The 15,735-nt window shown below is 43.8% G+C and overlaps 1 protein-coding gene across 4 annotated transcripts in view; it reads right to left on the bottom strand.

Moving 5' to 3' along the window:
* CDKL5 (cyclin dependent kinase like 5) overlaps positions 1-15,735 on the bottom strand; it is a 203,833-nt gene that overhangs the window by 101,424 nt on the left and 86,674 nt on the right. The window lies entirely within an intron of this gene.

Genomic DNA, 15,735 nt, shown 5'->3' with positions numbered 1-15,735 from the left:
TAAAGGTTTGATTCGACCACTGGACTGCAAGCCAAGTGGGTAAGAAATAAATGTATGACTGGTCCAAAGTGTGCAGAGCGAGAGAGAGGCAGATCCAGCGCAGGTGTGTCACTGGACCGCATCACCAAGGCAGCCTTCTTTCAGGACACCGTCTACTAAGACCACTGCAGCTTAACAGAGAAACACTTGTTCCTACCATAGCTTTTAAAAGTGCAAGGGGGAGGGAGACATTCCTTGGTATACAAGGAACTTAAGAAAAGAACACAGAATACAAATATACACATTTAAGAATTTTTTTTTTAGTATATCATTAGGAGACATTAAAATAGGTGTTTTCTTCTTTCTTTAGAAAGTTCCCCCTTAGGCCTGACCTGTGGTGGCGCAGTGGATAAAGCCACGACCTGGAACACTGAGGTTGCCATTTCGAAACCCTGGGCTTGCCTAGTCAAGGCACATATGGGAGTTGATGCTTCCTGCTCCTCCCCCTTTTCTCTCTCTCTCTCTCTCTCTCTCTCTCTCTCTCTCTCTCTCTCCCTTTCACTTTCCTCTCTAAAATGAATAATAAAAAAATATTTTAAAAAGTTCCCCCCTAAAATGAAGATAATGAAAGAGACATAAGAGCCTTCAAAACTTCATTTGGCCCCCGCTGGAAGTCCTCTTCCAGGCAGGAAGCTGAATAAGCTCTTCAAGTTCAGACGGAATTGCACTGTCTTGATTGGCTACTCTGGCCTTCTGCAGATCTTAAAGATGCACTGCAAAATCAATATTGCTTTCTTTTTGTTAAAAATGTATTCCACAGCATTATTATAAAATGGTTGTAGTTACTAAGTTGCCAATATTTACCAAGTTATATCAGAAGGCTTACTAACTTAAAAACTATTACCTATTGATTTATTTCTCTATGTGAAACAAGGAGTGCTCCCCCCCTTCACTGTCACCTCTATTCCATTCTCTGACAGTAGTAGTAAGCTGTCCTCTAGCCTGGCGAAATGTGAAAACAGAGATGGCACATAACTAATATCTAACATGCAGCATGAGACAGTCTCACGGACAGAAATAGTTACAACCTAATACTTACATTGCTTACAGTGCAGTCACATGGTCACCAAACCCTCAGTGCAAGCACGCTGCCAATGTGCAGCCATTTTGTATTAGCAGTGCTTTGGGAAATGAAGGAAAAGGGGTAAAGCTTGGGCTGATGTGGAATAGAAAGAAGGGAAAGGCCACTAGAGAAGAGACATAAGAACATGAGTTTGGTGGGAAGAGAAAAATCAAAGGGAGAGGCTCTCTTTATTCTATTTGAGTGCCACAAATAGAATAAGAAACATAAATGTCTAGACCCATTTACATAGTTGATAATGCCAACAAACCCACACACCCAGAAAGCCTTTGTAAGAACTTCTAATATGGCCCAGTATAACCGTTAGTGGAGTGATATCAACCTGAAGGGACTTCGGCTGATAGTGTTAAAGAATGTAACTGTGATGAACTGAGAAAACCAGCTCATACACAACTGTATACTTGAAATGGGTACATCTTATTGCATATAAAAAAGTATGTTCTTGTATGGAAATTATGCCTCAATAAAAATAATTTAAAATCATTTAAAAATAACTCACCTCATAGTTACAGACTAATATAAATTTACTACCCTATATTAATATTATAATTTTAAATGTTCAAAAAATAAAATGTAGCTATCACAATGAAAAATGAGGTATCCAAAGAACAATTTTCACGAACCATCCCCCTTCCAGCAGAGCAAATAGCAACTCTTTTCAACAGAACAAGATAGGTAAACTTTCAAAACAATTTAGCTCTGTATTTATAGACCCTATAAAGTGGAAATACATTGGATTTTCATGTAATCCACACTTTCGGACATTACATGCTCTCTACCTACCTAACGCAGACTGCAGTATGGCAGCAAATGAATGGATTATTTCAAAGAGTCCATGGTAATGGTGCCTACCAGACAGCATTGCAGTTTAGTAATATTTAGTAATATCATGTCTGCACTGCAGTTATTGTGCAATTCTGTCACGATTTTATTTCATTTGCCTTTATATTATAACAATGAGTAAATAATGAGAAAAATTTAAATTCCACTTCTAGCGATCAAGTAATTGAGACAAAATGGCAATAATTAGGCATGCCAAATACAGGCAATCAACAACCTCAATCAGACAATCACTGGACTTATAATGTGTTCAATAGTGAATAAAGAATATGAAATTTAAATCTAAACACTAGAAATACAGTGTGTCCGTAAAGTCACAGGAAAGCAACAAAAGACGATAGAAATATGAAATCTGCACCAAATAAAAGGAAAACCCTCCCAGTTTCTGTAGGATGATGTGGCAGCATGTGCGCACGTGCAGATGATGATGTAACACTGTGTATACAGTGGAGCGGCCCACAGCCATGCCAGTCAAGATGTGGACGGTACAGAGGAAAGTTCAGTGTGTTCTGTGGCTCGCTAAATTCAAATACGTGACCAAAGTGCAACGTGAATATCGGCGCATTTATAATGAAGCGCCACCACATAGGAATAACATGACTTGGTGGGATAAGCAGTTGAAGGAAACCGGCAGTTTGGTGGAGAAACCCCGTTCTGGTAGGCCATCAGTCAGTGACGAGTCTGTAGAGGCTATACGGGATAGCTACCTAAGGAGCCCTAAAAAATCTGTGCGTGAGCCCACATTGAACTGCACTAAATAGGTATGAAACTGGGAGAGTTTTCCTTTTATTTGGTGATTTCACATTTCTATCATCTTTTGTCGCTTTCCTGTGACTGGTCAAAAGTGCACCATGACTTTACGGACACACTGTATAACCGCAAAGGCTAACTCTAAGATGTGCCAAGAAAATGCAGCTCTTAAATTTTCTATAACTGATTTAACATTGCTTTTCAACAAAGAATGTAAATAAATCGGCATGGATGACAAATCAATATAACTCAAAAAAGAACCAATGCTAGAAACGTATATAATGTTATTAACCAATGTCATGCCAATAAATTCATTTGAAAAGAAGGGCCAATGGTAGAAAAATGCAAATTAACGAATGACTTTAGGAGAAATTATACATTCTGCTCTAACAAAACATGACAAAATTTTTCTATTCAACACTGTTTATAAGGAATAGAACAAACTATTAGATTATACTATCAAGTACATAAAATGTATAACTTGGTATCACATGTTAAAGGAATAAAAAATCTAAACATTTTCAACTGGCCTGTGGTGGTGCTGTGGATACAGTGTCAATCTGGAACCCTGAGGTCACCAGTTCAAACCCCTGGGCTTGCTCAGTAAATACATATACGATAAGCAAGCAAAGAACAACTAAAGCAGGGATAGTCAACCTTTTTTATACCTAGCGCCCACTTTTGTATCTCTGTTAGTAGTAAAATTTTCTAACCGCCCACTGGTTCCACAGTAATGGTGATTTATAAATTAGGGAAGTCACTTTATAAAATTTATAAAGCAGAGTTACAGCAAGTTAAAGCATATAATAATAATTACTTACCAAGTACTTTATGTCAGATTTTCGCTAAGTTTGGCAGAATAAATCTTTATAAAACAACTTACTATAGTTAAATCTATCTTTTTATTTATACTTTGGTTGCTCTGCTACCGCCCACCATGAAAGCTAGAACGCCCAATAGTGGGCGGTAGAGACCAGGTTGACTACCACTAAACTAAAGTGAAGAAGCTATGAGCTGATACTTCTCACTTCCCCCAACTCTCTCCTCTCTCTGTAAAATCAATAAATAAAATCTTTAAAAAGTAATTTAAATATTTTCACTGAAAAAGCAAGGTAAAGAGCAGCATGAATCTTTCCTAAACCGAGGAACTTGGCTACATTATAACTGCCGGACAATAAGCTCCTAAAGTAGGACTTAAGTCTAATGGCATAGATAATATACTGCTCACAAAAATTAGAAAATATTTCAAAATAAATATGAAGCCTAACCAGGCAGTGGCGCAGTGCATAGAGTGTCAGACTGGGATACAGAGGACTCAAGTTTGAGACCCCGAGGTCGCCAGCTTGAGGGCGGGTTCATCTGGTTTAAGCAAAGCTCACCAGCTTGGACCCAAGGTCGCTGGCTCGAGCAAGGGATTACTCAGTCTGCTGTAGCCCCACGGTCAAGGCACATATGAGAAAGTAATCAATGAACAACTAAGATGTTGCAACGAAAAGTTGATGCTTCCCATCTCTCTCTCTCTTCCTGTCTGTCCCTATCTGTCCCTCTCTCTGTCTCTATCTGTTTCTGTCACACACAAAAAAAGAATATAACGCTATAAAATATCCCCTAATTTTTGTGAGCAGTATATTTATATAACAACTGTGAATCACATCCTTCTAGTTATTCTACTCTTAAATTTGAACAAAAAAGTACTTAAAGCAATAGAAGATATTACAAATGTATAAAAAAAGTCATAGATGTATTATAATAAAAATAATCTGGGCCCTGGCTGGTGGGCTCAGCAGTAGAGCGTCGGCCCAGCATGTGGAAGTCCCAGGTTCGATTACCAGCCAGGGCACACAGAAGAAGCGCCCATCCACTTCTCTATCCTTCCCCCTCTCCTTCCTCTCTGTCTCTCTCTCCCCCTCCTGCAGCCAAGGCTCCATTGGAGTAAAGTTGGCCTGGGCGCTGAGGACAGCTCCATGGCCTCCATCTCAGGTGCTAGAATGGCTCCAACCGCAATGGAGCAATGCCCCAAATGGGCAGAGCATCGCCCCCTGGTGGGCATGCTGGGTGGATCCTGGTCGGGCGCATGTGGGAGTCTGACTGCCTCTCCACTTCTAACTTCGAAAAAATACAAAAACAACAACAACAAAACAACTGGTTAAATTTACTCTTGAGCCCTAAAACAATCAAACAAAAAGGCAGGCATTTCTTAAATTATTTATTTATTTATTTATTTTTACAGAGACAGAGAGTGAGTCAGAGAGAGGGATAGACAGGGACAGACAGACAGACAGGAATGGAGAGAGATGAGAAGCATCAATCATTAGTTTTTCATTGCGCGTTGCAACACCTTAGTTCATTGATTGCTTTCTCATATGTGCCTTGACCACGGGCCTTCAGCAGACCAAGTAACCCCTTGCTTGAGCCAGCGACCTTGGGTCCAAGCTGGTGAGCTTTGCTCAAACCAGATGAGTCAAGGCAGGCATTTCTAACAAACTCATTATCTCTTAGTTTCAGAAACAAATAAAAAAATCTGATTATTAAAAGACTATGCTCCAAACAGTTTAAAATATAAGATATATTAGAAACAATAAACCAATACAGTAAAGTCACAGGACATAAAATCAATATACAGAAGTCTATTCTTTCCTATATGCCAACAATGAAACCTCAAAAAATGTACTAAAAAAAATAATAATCCCTTTTACAGTTGCAAAAAGACCCCAACAAACCTAGGAATAAACTTAACAAAGAATGCAAAGGCTCTGTATACTGAAAACTACAAGGTATTATTAAAAGAAACTGAAGCCCTGGCCAGCTGGCTCAGCGGTAGAGCATCAGCCCAGTATGTGGATATACTGGGTTCGATTCTCGGCTAGGGCACACAGGAGAAGCGCCCATCTGCTTCTTCACCCTTCCTCCTCTCCTCTCCTTTCTCTCTGTCTCTCCCTTCCTCTCCCACACCCAAGGCTCCATGGGAGCAAAGTTGGCCCAGGCACTGAGGATGGCTCCATGGCCTCTGCCGCAGGTGCTAGAATGACTCCAGTTGCAACGGAGCACTGCCCCAGATGGGCAGAACATTTTCCTCTGGTGGGCATGCCAGGTGTATCCTGGTCAGGTGCAAGTGGGAGTCTGACTGCTTCCCAGCTTCTCACTTCAGAAAAATACCAAAAAAAAAAAAAAAAAAAAAAAAAGGAAATCACAATGAAATGGGAAAATTTCTATGTTCATGGATTGGAAGGATAAACATAGTTAAAATGCCCATATTATCCAAAGCAATATACAAATTCAATGCAATTCCCATCAAAATTCCAATGTCATTTTTTAAAGAAATGAAACAAAAAATCACCAGATTTGTATGGAACCATAAAAAACCCTGAATAACCAAAGGAATCCTTACAAAAAAGAACAAAGCCAGAGGCATCACAATACCTGACTTTATATTATACTACAGAGCCACGATAATCAAAACAGCACGGTACTGGTGGAAAAACAGACACACAGAACAATGGAACCGAATCAAGAGCCCAGAAATAAAACCACATATATAAACAAATCATCTTCAACAAAGGAGCCAAAATACAATGGTGAAAAGAAAGCCTCTTCAATAAATGGTGCTGGGAAAACTGGAAAGCCATGCAAAAGAATAAAACTTGACTACAGTTTATTCCCTTGCACAAAAATTAATTCAAGATGGATCAGAAACCTAAATATAAGATAGGAAACAATAAATTATATAGAAGAAAACATAGGTATTAAACTCATGTACCTTGGCCATAAAGAACAATTTATGAATCTGACCCCAAAGGCAAGGGAAACAAAGGCAAAAATGAGTGAATGGGACTACAAGCTTCTGCACAGCAAAAGAAACTGACAAGACAAATAGGCAGCCAACTAAATGGGAGATGATACAATATTTGCAAACAACAGCTCCCATAAGGGTTTAATATGCTAAATATATAAAGAACTCACCAAGCTCATCAACAATCAAGCAAACAATCCAATTAAAAAATGGGGAAGACATACAAATAGCCAACAGATATATGAAAAGATGCTCATCCTCACTAGCTATTAGAGCAGCGGTTCTCAAGCTGTGGGTCGCGACCCTGGCGGGAGTCGAAAATACATATGTATTTTCCGATGGCTTTAGGCGACCCCTGTGTTTTGGTCGTTCGACCCCCGCCAGGGTCGCAACCCACAGGTTGAGAACCGCTGTATTAGAGAAATGCAAATTAAAAGTACAATGAGAAACCACCTCACATCTGTTAAGATTGGACCTTAACAACATTTTACTGAGTGAAATAAATCAGAAAAAGCTAAGAACTCCATGATTCCTCACATAGGTGGGATATAAGATTGACACTCATGGACATAGGTAAAAGTGAAATAAAATAGTTCCCAGGGGGAGGGGATGGGGGAGAACATGGGGGAAGAGAGTGAAGAGGGAGAAAGATACGGTGATAGAAATTGATTTGACTTTGGGTGATGGGTACATAACATACTCAACAGTTTAAATACTATAGAAATACTTACTTGAAGCCTATGTACTCTTATTGATGTTATCCTGTTAAATTTTTTTTTTTTTTTTTTTTTTTTTTTTTTTGACAGAGAGAGAGGCACGGATAGGGACAGACAGGAAGGGAGAGAGATGAGAAGCATCAATTCTTCATTGCGGCACCCTAGTTGTTCAGTGATTGCTTTCTCATATGTGCATTGACCGGGGGGGGGGGGGGGGGGCTACAGCAGAGCAAGTGACCCCTTGCTCAAGCCAGCGACCTTGGGTTCAAGCTGGTGAGCCTTGCTCAAACCAGATGAGCCCAGGCTCAAGCCGATGACCTCGGGGTTTTGAACCTGGGTCCTCCGCATCCCAGTCCGACGCTCTATCCACTGTGCCACTGCCTGGTCAAGCTAAATTAAATTTTCTGGCAAAAAATAGAGTAAAAAGAAAAAATATATATATGAAGTCATTTTTCATACTCTTGTTGCCAGGCCTATGTGATTTCATAAGAAAACATAAAGTGTTTCTAATTAGAAGCATTCTGTAATTATATTTAATTTTGTGGTATCTTTTAGAAGCCCAGAAGCACCTCTTTCAGATGCAATCTTGATTTCAAACAAATAAAGCAAAGTGAAACTCAAAGGCTGTCACACATCCAGAAGCAGGGTAAGAACTTCAGATCTAGAGCCAAACTGCCTGGATTGGAATCCTGGCTCCACCACCTACTAGCTGAGTAATCTTACACAAGTTACTTATCTTCTTGGTGCCTCAATTTCCTTTTTGGAAAATTGATTCTAATAATATTTCTGAGGTTGGTATTAGGACTAAATGAGAGGGTACAAGTAAAATGCTCAGAACAGCACATGAGTTGAATGTTATTACCCTTATTACTACAACCATCAAGGAGAAAGTTCAACATGTTCTACTTTTGGGCAATCCCAAATCATCGAAACAAGTAAGTTTCCAGAGGAACTCACAGAGCATGGGGTTTGTCCCTGAGGGGCTTCTCCTGCCCCTGGGGAGAACTACAGTCCCTACTATATAGTACAAAGCCCAAACTCACGGAAGCAGCAAAGAACTTCCTTTCCAATAGGCTAACATCAACATGCTGTAATAGTTCTCCAGGGTAGCCGGACCTTCCAGAATGGGCGAACCTTCCAGGACGGGCGGCACCTCCAGGACTGGGGGACCTTCCAGGACGGGCGGCACTTCCAGGACTGGGGGACCTTCCAGAATGGGCAAACCTTCCAGGACGGGCGGCACTTCCAGGACGGGCGGACCTTCCAGAATGGGCGGCACTTCCAGGACGGGCGGACCTTCCAGGACGGGCGGCATTTCCAGGACTGGGGGACCTTCCAGGACGGGCGGCACTTCCAGGACTGGGGGACCTTCCAGAATGGGCGGACCTTCCAGGACGGGCGGCATTTCCAGGACTGGGGGACCTTCCAGGACGGGCGGCACTTCCAGGACGGGCGGACCTTCCAGGACGGGCGGCATTTCCAGGACTGGGGGACCTTCCAGGACGGGCGGCACTTCCAGGACTGGGGGACCTTCCAGGGTGAGCGGACCTTCCAAGTCTCGGTAACCTTCCAGGATGGGCAGACCTTCCAGAACTGGGGGACCTTCCAGGGTGGGCGGACCTTCCAGGACTGGGGTAACTTGCAGGGTGGGCGGACCTTCCAGCACTCGGTGACTTTCCAGGACTGGGGGGCCTTCCAGGGCGGGCGGACCTTCCAGGACTCGGTGACTTTCCAGGACTGGGGGACCTTCCAAAATGGACGGACCTTCCAGAACTCGGGGACCTTCCAGGGCGGGTGGACCTTCCAGGACTTGGGGACCTTCCAAAATGGACGGACCTTCCAGGGCGGGTGGACCTTCCAGGACTCGGGGACCTTCCAAAATGGACGGACCTTCCAGGGCGGGCGGATCTCCCAGGACTCAGGGACCTTCCAAAATGGACGGACCTTCCAGGGCGGGCGGATCTCCCAGGACTCGGGGACCTTCCAAAATGGACGGACCTTCCAGGACTCGGGGACCTTCCAAAACGGACGGACTTTCTAGGGCGGGTGGACCTTCCAGGACTGGGTGAATCAGGGGAATGTAGCTCCTCCATGATGCAGAGGGGTGTCCAGAACTCTGGACAATGGTGGTCGGTCCAGAGATTCCTCCAGTCTGATCATTAAGCAGCACAAACTAGCAAGTGGGAGCCAGGCAAAACCACTGGAGGGCAGCTCCTGGCAAGTGGTTTAATGGTAACCCAAGTAACAAACAATGGTAACCATGGTAGCAACAAAGGCTTAAAAGACTAGGTGCCTTCACCATTTGCCTGGTACCTCCTAAACCAAATGAGGCTTATATCAGTCAGTGGGAGGCAAAGGAGTGCCAATAATACCACAAGCCAGGTGTTGTGGAGCTGGACTTAGTTTTTTTTGATGTTTTTTTTGTTTTTTTTTTTTTGTATTTTTCTGAAGCTGAAAACAGGGAGGCAGACAGACTCCCGCATGGGCCCGAACGGGATCTACCCGGCATGCCCACCAGGGGGCGCTGCTCTGTTGCAACCAGAGCCATTCTAGCGCCTGAGGCAGAGGCCACAGAGCCATCCTCAGTGCCGGGGGCCAACTTTGCTCCAATGGAGCCTCAGCTGCGGGAGGGGAAGAGAGAGACAGAGAGGAAAGAGAGGGGGAGGGGTGGAGAAGCAGATGGGCACTTCTCCTGTGTGCCCTGGCCGGGAATCGAACCCAGGACTCCTGTACGCCAGGCCGTTGCTCTACCACTGAGCCAACTGGCCAGGGCTTGGATTTAGTTTTATTTCTACAATAAAGACGTGTTTTTTCCTCGAGTGTCATGGGGCAAATTAAAACCTATTTCCCAGGTCTCTGACCTCTACAAAACTGTAGGTCTTTGAGGGTAAACACTGTGTCTCAGTCCTGTCTATAGTCCCCAGGGTAAATCACAGGGCCTGATATATGGCATATTTAAAGAATGAACTGATGTCATTACTACCCAAATGGTTATTTACAAAAAAGTTCACACATATACACACACATGGAGACTTCCAGTTTTGGTGAAGATGGAGTAGCTCCTTTCCTCCCAGATCCCTCCTCTGAAAACTGGAAATTCCTGTATCTAACACACACACAGACAAGGATGGGAAGAGAGCAGATACGGGGAAGGCAATGAAATTCCTGCATGTAACACACACACAAGGATGGGAAGAGCAGATACGGGGAAGGCAATGATATTCCTGCATGTAACACACACACAAGGATGGGAAGAGAACAGATACGGGGAAGGCAATGAAATTCCTGCATGTAACACACACACAAGGATGGGAAGAGCAGATACGGGGAAGGCAATGAAATTCCTGTATCTAACACACAGACAAGGACGGGAAGAGAGCAGATAGGGGGAAGGCAATGAAATTCCTGTATGTAACACACACACAAGGATGGGAAGAGCAGATACGGGGAAGGCAATGAAATTCCTGCATGTAACACACACACAAGGATGGGAAGAGCAGATACGGGGAAGGCAATGAAATTCCTGCATGTAACACACACACAGACAAGGATGGGAAGAGCAGATACGGGGAAGGCAATGAAATTCCTGCATGTAACACACACACACAAGGATGGGAAGAGCAGATACGGGGAAGGCAATGAAATTCCTGCATGTAACACACACACAAGGATGGGAAGAGCAGATACGGGGAAGGCAATGAAATTCCTGCATGTAACACACACACAAGGATGGGAAGAGCAGATACGGGGAAGGCAATGATATTCCTGCATGTAACACACACACAAGGATGGGAAGAGCAGATAGGGGGAAGGCAATGAAATTCCTGTATGTAACACACACACAAGGATGGGAAGAGAGCAGATAGGGGGAAGGCAATGCCACGGGACGTGAGCAGCTGAGGAACAGCCAGCAGTGATCTCCCCACTCTCTGTGCTGTCTCCCACGTATTCCTGAAGGTGCTACAGAAGCCTCCAGCCTGGAACTGACAAGAGGCAAACATAAACAGGTGCGAAGAAAAGCCTGTTCCCAAAGCCAGGAGACCAGTAAAAAGACAGGCTAACAACAGAAAATCCTTTAGGCAACACTCGCCCTAGTCCAGGCACACATGTCAATGGTAAAAACTGCACCACTGAAGTTTCAGCGTGGCTAAGTAGGTAGACACTGTCACATCCACACACTCAGACACACGAGCGTGCGTGTGCACGTGCACACACGTTCATTTTCTCTCTCCCTATCAGAGGAAGCAGACAGCAGCTCCAACACCCCCCCCCCCCCACCTGGTGCTGTCCCTGCTGACGGGGCTAAGCAGGGAGCTAATCTTCCGTCCCCTGCCTGGCAGACGCAGGCAGCGCTCCCATTCCCAGCCTGCGATGTTGGCAGGTCCAGCCAGGCGCCGATCTTCCGTGCCCTTCCACCCCCGCAGCAGGAAACGGTACTCGGGCCCCTCGGCCAGGGTAGTGTCGGCAGGATGAAGCAGAAGCAAGAAGACTGTGCATCAGTGGTCCACTTTCGCCAGGGGGGTATTAGCAAGGCCAAGTGGGGAGCTCAACGTCCACACTGCCCGTCTATAAGGGGTTTGGAGTGGGAGCAGCCTTCTGCGGAGCTGCCCGGAGGTGCCGGCGGGGGGACCACGTGGGAGGCCGCACGTACACATCCACCCGGCCCTCCACGGGGAGGCTGCGTGTTATACAAAAGAGAAAGAAAGAAAAAGAATCCAAAGTCTCACATTATCCAAAATGACCAAGATGCAATTTAAAAAGTCACTTTTCACTCCAAGGACCATGAAAGTCACAACTTGAATGAGAAAAGACAAAGGACATGAACCCCAACATAAGTCAGATGTCAGAATTATCTAACAAGGGTTTTAAAGCAAACCCTAATAAAACTACTTCAACAAGCAACCCAGAAATACCAACAGGCAGACAAAATAGCAAACAAAAGTCTGCTCTCTCGAGCTAAAGCACCAGGAAGGGAGCAGTGTAACAAGATGGAAAACTTTTAGACAATAACCACTCTAATCCAGCCAAATGAAACAGAGGAAATCGTGGCTCCACTCACAGCAGCAGAGGCAGAGGGGCGCTATGGCCAATCCCCTGCCAGAGCAGTTTCAGTGGAGGCCACTGGAGAGCACTGGAGGCAATCATGCTCCTCCCAGTGGGGGTGGGGTCAGAGGAGGCCAAGTAAGGAACTGAACTCCACCCACACCAGCGCCACCCATAACACAGAGCCGCGCCCCGGTGGGTGTCAGCGACTATGGTGCAGTGAGGAAACTGAATTACCACCCCCACATGGCACCGCCCCCCTTATCAAAGCAGTGTCAAAAGAGGCAGATTAAACAAAGGATTAAATAAGACCCAAAGTCTAATGACATAATATCCAAAATGCCCCGGTTTCAACAGAAAATCACATCATATGAAGAACCAGGAAAACCTCAACATGAATGAGAAAAGACTATCAAGAGAGGCTAATACAGAGATGTCAGAATTATCTGACAAGGATTTCAAGGCAGCCATCATACAAAGCGGAAAGTCTCAAAGGAAATTTTAATTTTACAGAACTGAATGAAAATACATTATACCAAAATATGTGGGATGCAGCTAAGGCAGTACTGAGTGACATTTCTAGCACTAAATGCATACATTAGAGAAGAGGAAAGGTCTCAGATCAATATCTAAATTCTTTTTTTTTTTTTTTTCCATTTTTCTGAAGCTGGAAACAGGGAGAGACAGACAGACAGACTCCTGCATGCGCCCGACCGAGGGCGACGCCCACCAGGGGCGACGCTCTGCCCACCAGGGGGCGATGCTCTGCCCATCCTGGGCGTCGCCATGTTGCAACCAGAGCCACTCTAGCGCCTGAGGCAGAGGCCACAGAGCCATCCCCAGTGCCTGGGCCAACTTTGCTCCAATGGAGCCTTGGCTGCGGGAGGGGAAGAGAGAGACAGAGAGGAAAGCGCGGCGGAGGGGTGGAGAAGCAAATGGGCGCTTCTCCCGTGTGCCCTGGCCGGGAATCGAACCCGGGTCCTCCGCACGCTAGGCCGACGCTCTACCGCTGAGCCAACTGGCCAGGGCTCAATATCTAAATTCTTACCTCAATACTAGAACAAGAAAACAAACCAAAGCAAAAAGGAAGGAATAAATGAACATAAAAGCAGAAATCAATGAAATTTCAAACAGGAAAACAATTGAGAAAATCAATGAAGCAGGGTAGATCCCTACAATTCTGTGGCTATTAAAAGAAGAAGGACCTGACCAGGCGGTGGCACAGTGGACAGAGCACTGGACTGGGACCCGAAGGACTCAGGTTTGAAACCCCGAGGTTGCTGGCTAGAGCGTGGGCTCATCCAGCTTGAGCGTGGGGTCACTGGATTGAGTGTGGGACCATAGATGTGACCCCATAGTTGTCAGCATGAGCCCAAAGGTCACTGGCTGAGCAAGGGGTCACTAGCTCTCCTGTAGCCCCTCCAATCAAGGTGCATATGAGAAAGAAATCAATGAACAACTAAGATGCCACAATGAAGAATTGATGCTTCTCATCTCTCTCCCTTCCTGTCTGTTCCTATCTGTCCCTCTTTGTTTCTCTGTCTCTGTAGAAAAAGTTTAAAAAAAAGAATAATAAGGAGATACTACAAACTTTACATTTATAAATTTGACAACTTACAAGTAGTGGAAAGATTCCCTAAAAACAACTAACTACCCAGACTTAACCAAGATGAAATAAACTTAATTAGTCATATAATTATCAAGTAAATTGAATTTGCGATTTTAAAGTTTCCAATAAAAGAAGCCTTTGGGTTCAGGCAGGTTCACTAAAGTTCTACCAAACACAAACCATACAAAGACTGATATTTCTCATGAACTCAGGCACAAAAATTCTCAATGAAATATTAGCAAATCAAATCCAGTGATATGTAAAAAAAGAACTATATATAATGACCAAGTTGAATTTACTCCAGATATGCAAGTTTGATTCAACATCTTAAAGCTATATCAATAATGTACCTGACTAGGCGGAGGCGCAGTGGCTAGAGAGTCGGACTGGGATGTGGAGGACCCAGGTTCGAGACCCCGAGCTTGCCAGCTTGAGCACAGACTCATCTGGTTTGAGCAAAGCTCACCAGCTTGCGCCCAATGCCGCTGGCTCGAGCAAGGGGTCACTCGGTCTGCTGTAGCCCCCCCAGTCAAGGCACATATGAGAAAGCAGTCAATGAACAACTAAGGTGCCGCAAGGAAGAACTGATGCTTTTCATCTCTCTCCCTTCCTGTCTGTCCCTATTTATCTTTCTGTCAAAAAAATAAATAAACTTAAAAAAAAAGCTATATCAACAACGTAAAGAAGGAAAATCATAATGATCATAGCGGTTGATGCAGTAAAAGAATTGGACAAAATTTATCATTTGTGTTTTAAAAATGCTCTGGCAAACAAGAAATAGAAGGTAATTTCCTCAATTTGCATATGAATCGGTCATTATCCCAAGATAAAAAGTTTAAAGATAATAAAGCAAGCAATATATGAAAATGAATGTGAAACAGGAAGTGAGGGTGGCAGGGTCCAATCTGATTGCAAAGTCTCAGAAATTCTGCAGCCAGAGCAGGACGCTGTGGATTGGCAGGTTTCGCGTTTAAATTGTCCCAGTCTCCTCCTCCTCCTGTCAGTGCCCTTGGGGGGGGGGGGAGCTTCTGATGAAGAGTAGATTAAAAGAAAAAAAGAAGCTTTTTTTTATTTTGCACATCTGGAAATAGTGGGTATATCTGTAATTCTGCTACATATAATTAAAGATGCCAATACTAAATCTTCTTCAACATAGTCACAGTTCCATCTGTATAAATCTGATTCTTGTGTATTTTGCTCAGATTAAGACGTACCAAGGAAGAGTTCAAAAGACTAAGAAAGGTCAGTACAGCCAGCAGCTCTCAGAGGAGGCAGACAGGCAGGCTGCTCTTTTAAAACTTCACTGAATAAAGAACACTCTCTAGAATATATGACGGACAAGGTCTACCCTGCTTGCAATAAAGCTGAACATGACAGTGGCTTAATGTGAAATGTGAAATTAGTATTTCTCATTGTACAAAACCGCTTATGTAGCTCTCGTGAAATAACAAAGCTCAGGATTTTCACCGTCTGTGAAGAGCTTTAAAAAAGGCATTTGAAGAAATAGATTTCTTCAGTATATATAGTTCAAGCAAATTAGTTACATGGGTAATACTCAAACCTCTTTCAACCTATCTTATATTCCAAATAAAATCTTATTACAAACATCAAAAATGTTGGTCACCCCAAAACACAGACTACCAAACTCATAACAGAATACAAGTTCTGAAATACTGTGTTATTAAGTAGGATAAAGCCAAGAGCTCTCAATTACTGCAAAATACATGTAAAAAACATTTAAGATAATAGTACAGCTCTAAGTATTTCTTTTAAGTTTCTCACATTGAGTGCTGTTTACTGAACGAAATTCTATCAGTCAAGCATCACTGATGACATTTTAGAAAAGAAAATCATTTGTGACATCTTT

This window comes from Saccopteryx leptura, chromosome X, assembly GCF_036850995.1.
Source record: "Saccopteryx leptura isolate mSacLep1 chromosome X, mSacLep1_pri_phased_curated, whole genome shotgun sequence".
Classification (NCBI taxonomy): Eukaryota; Metazoa; Chordata; class Mammalia; order Chiroptera; family Emballonuridae; genus Saccopteryx; species Saccopteryx leptura.
The sequence above is the reverse complement of the archived record's forward strand: the minus strand, read 5'-3'. Positions and strand labels throughout refer to the sequence as shown.